We start from the raw sequence: 3,932 nt of genomic DNA on the forward strand, positions 1-3,932 counted from the left end.
ATGAGTGATTTATTAGTAGTCTATTTTTTACCCCTAAGGAGTATTTATAAAGTTATGTCTTGCATGACAACCACTAGATGTCAGTGTCTCAGTCTTTAGATACCTATCTCTTCTGTGTAGAGAGTTAATATGTAATATTAACAAAAATTATTACTTAACTACATCTCTTTAGAACGACATTCATCTATGTAAGTCCAGGTGTTCTACGGAAGTCAATCGAGATTAAAAAAAAAAAAAGTATTATTCTGTTTTTAATGCATTCCACTTACCTACTCTTCCCCAACTGGTACAAGTAAATTTTCATATCTCTCCTGTAGGCTTTGGAGAGTAAATGTGTAACATCCAAAAACATCAACTGCATTTATCCAGTCAAAAGCAATGGAATGCTTGTTATTCAGACAATTGTGACTTAAAATGTGTAGGTATAAAATAACTGAGCAGAAGTAGTTTAATGTATTGGTCTGTGATGTAGCTGAATAGTTTGCATAGCATTAGAGCTTGTGAAACATTTGTTCACGCTGAGAACTCCCTCAAATCAAGCTAATAATGACTCTTTTACCTCTTAAAACAATTAGAGTATAAAAAATGCATTTCTCCTTATTTATTTATTTATTTATTTATTTTACTGAGAAAGAACTTCCTGAGGGCAACAAAGTTGCTGGACATCTAGGTCTTGCATTTGTGTTGACTTTTTTTTTTTTTTTTTTTTTTTTTTACCTTCGTCCATGTTAATATGAGGAAGAAGGTGTTCAGCACTCATGCTAATTTGCACTTTCTATACACATACATTTATTCACTTACTCTTAAGCCTTATTCCTGTGAGGATCCTTCATGGAAGACACCTTCCAATAGAGGAAGACTGGCCAAAATACTCACTTAAGACACAAATTGTTCCCTATCAGCCATGCTATTCACAGTCTTCTACCCAATTAAAACCACCTATGTGTTCTACATTCCCATAAACAATATTATGGAATAACATTTCCAATCTTGAGCAATTATATGTGTAAATGCAAATAACCTGCTTTTAAATGATGACTTCCATATGTATTTTAATACTTGCTGCTGTCCACTGTTCCACCTTACAGGGGACTCTGACTTTGCTTTTAGGTAAGCTGGTATAGTGATAACACCTAAGATGATCAATTTATAATCATACATGGAACAGAAATCTTTGATTAAGGTTTTTCAATGCATACAGTATTAGTTCCTAGATATACTGTATATATTTTTTGAAGTTGGTGCCAAGTTGTTTGGTTTTACTTCTTAGAGTATTTGAAACTGAGCTATGGGGTTTGTATTTGCCAGTTCTAAATTGAAATGTAATTTATCATGTATGCCATGCCAAGGAGAGCAAACCTATAGGTGTCCACTCACGCAATGCACCTGAGAGATCTGCTGCTGAGTAAGCTGTACACATGTAAACTTTGTGGCAATTGAAAAAGGAATAAATGAACTTTCAATATAAAGAATTGAAGTCAGTCATGTGGGATGTCTGTGCTTTTTGTCAGCTTTCTGCTTTGGAAGCCTTGCAAAGACTGGTGTGGTTTTTATTTCTGTTTTCCGGTTAATTTATTAGATTCTTGCTTTATTCCATCAATCAGAAGATGGCAAGGATGTAACACATGAATTTTTTGGCAATTATGCTTAAAATAAATGTCTGTCTGTTTTGCTCATCTGTGCCATCTTTACGTTCTTAAAAAGCTTGCCATGTTTAACTGCAGTGCTGGATCTATTACAGGTACCTGCTAGCAACCAAACTAACTCTCTGCAATTTGCGTCATTAGTTTGTACTGGCAATGAGAAGTGTAATTACAGGGAAAGTCATGCTCAGTCCTGGGCTCCAAGCTCTGTAACAGAAGCAGCACATGCGGATATCTGTGCAAAGACCTTCAAAGGTATGTATACAACTGCCCTTATTTCTCTTTTTTTGAAAGTTTGAATCAAAATAAAAATGGTTGTCCTCTGCACTCTCCCACCTGTCATCCATCTCCAGCCTCTGTAATACTACTTGGTACAGCCAGTCTGGTTGTTCAAGTGGTTGTCTTCTCTAATGAGCACAAAGGCACCTGAGTATCCCAGAGCGTGAGCAGACACAGCAGTGAAACTATTTGTCAAAATGCCTTGAAGCTTGTTTTACCAGCCACTGGACACTTTGTTCTCACACAAGTGTGCCTTCTCCTGTAACAGCAAAAATGACTGGTGCTGATACTTGAGCCACGGGAAGCTCTTTCCTTCCAGGCATCAGCACCCGTTGCTTTCCTCAACTGTCACCAACCCAGTATCTGGGACATCAAAAGACACAAGTCTTCTGAAAGGGAGAAAGACTAACCTTTTACAGCCATGAGACCCCCCACCCCCTTTTTTTTTAATTTTCAAGAAATCAGTCACATTCTTTGACCTTTGTATCAATGTGCTGGGTGGAATTATGTTAGAATGACGCCTCAAAAACTAGGCTTTTTGTTATAAGCGGGCAGAAATGTCTGTGACTGCAGCTATATTTTCAACCACAAGCACAAATTCCATGTTTCAGTACAATGTTCAACTCTATGAAAAAGGACTAGTGGAAGCTTAAGAGCATTAAAATTTTGATTAATAAGTGACTATAATTATTGGGATCCTCTTGGCTTGTATAAATACTTGAGAAACTATGCACATTACACAGGCTTTATGTAAAGTAAAAAAGGACAAGTTCCCCTCTGCAGTGTTAAAGACATATTTTTCCTTTAGAACAGTGGTGTAAAGTGGTGTGAAAATAGTTCATCCTCACTGTTACAGAACTGAGTCAAAGTAGTGTTTTTTCCTAGGTCTCAGTGAATATTTTCTTTATACCAGAAAAATCTGTTTAAATTTTACATGAACTCTTGCATTCATCTTCTGACATAATTAGTATCATTCCTAAAGAAATGATTCTGTTGCCAAAGTGATACCATTTACTTCAATAGTGGCAAAAGATACAGCTCCTGATAGAAGTCTCACGAGGTTTAGTGAATAGGCTCAAGTCTAATCAGTAAGTAAAGCAGGAAATTGAATCTCTGAGAAGACCCAGCTGGTACCAAGATTGATCTATATTTGTCTAGCATGTGGTTCTGTATCTGTGGAATGGGTGAACTTGGAATCAAGAGCATTTCGCAAATGGATATGTTTGAATAGCAGGAGCATCACTCATGGTGAAGCACTTGGGATGTCATCTTACTGTTTTATTTAAAATGCTTAAGGCCTTGTGGTGACACAGCAGTTTCAGCTCGTGCTCCATTGACCAGTTAATTTTTTTTTTTGTAAAAGACAACAGTTCCTGTACAGAGCAAGAGCCCTCTCCTGGGAGGTAGAGAAAATTGTTTCACATCCCCTCAGGTAGAGCAGGACTGTGAAGTCAAGTTTCCCATAGGCTGAATGCATGCTTCAGTGTTTTCAAGTATGGTTTCAAATATGATTGAGCTGAAATAACAGCTTCCTGCCACCAACAAGAAGTCGCCTTTCCCCTGGCCTGCTGCTCATTCATTTTTTTCTGTATTTTCCCTGCCTGAAACCAGTCATATGGACAGTAATGACAGGAGACCAAAGCTGCATTTTTATCTGGTTTAACATTTACCAAACATTTTTTGCAAACTTTATGTGTTCTGGGTTTTTTTTTCCTATCAAAAATATATATAATAAATGAATACTTCTTGATCTTAATGGAGTTAACATATTTTGGCTATGTTTCAGAAATGCAAGTATGATATTTTACAAATTATTATCTCATCTTTATTTTCTTGGAGTGTAGAAATCTGTGTGCCTAATTTTTGCCCAAAAAGTTCACCAAAAAGAGACTGGAAATACTATGTGAAAAAGAGATTATATGCAATTTACAAATTAAAAAAAAACTAAATTCTTTGCCACATGTTCTACTTTGTAGACTTGGAAAAATAAAACTTCTCTGAATTATAAAG

The sequence above is a fragment of the Apteryx mantelli genome, chromosome 1, assembly GCF_036417845.1.
Source record: "Apteryx mantelli isolate bAptMan1 chromosome 1, bAptMan1.hap1, whole genome shotgun sequence".
In the NCBI taxonomy this organism is placed as follows: Eukaryota; Metazoa; Chordata; class Aves; order Apterygiformes; family Apterygidae; genus Apteryx; species Apteryx mantelli.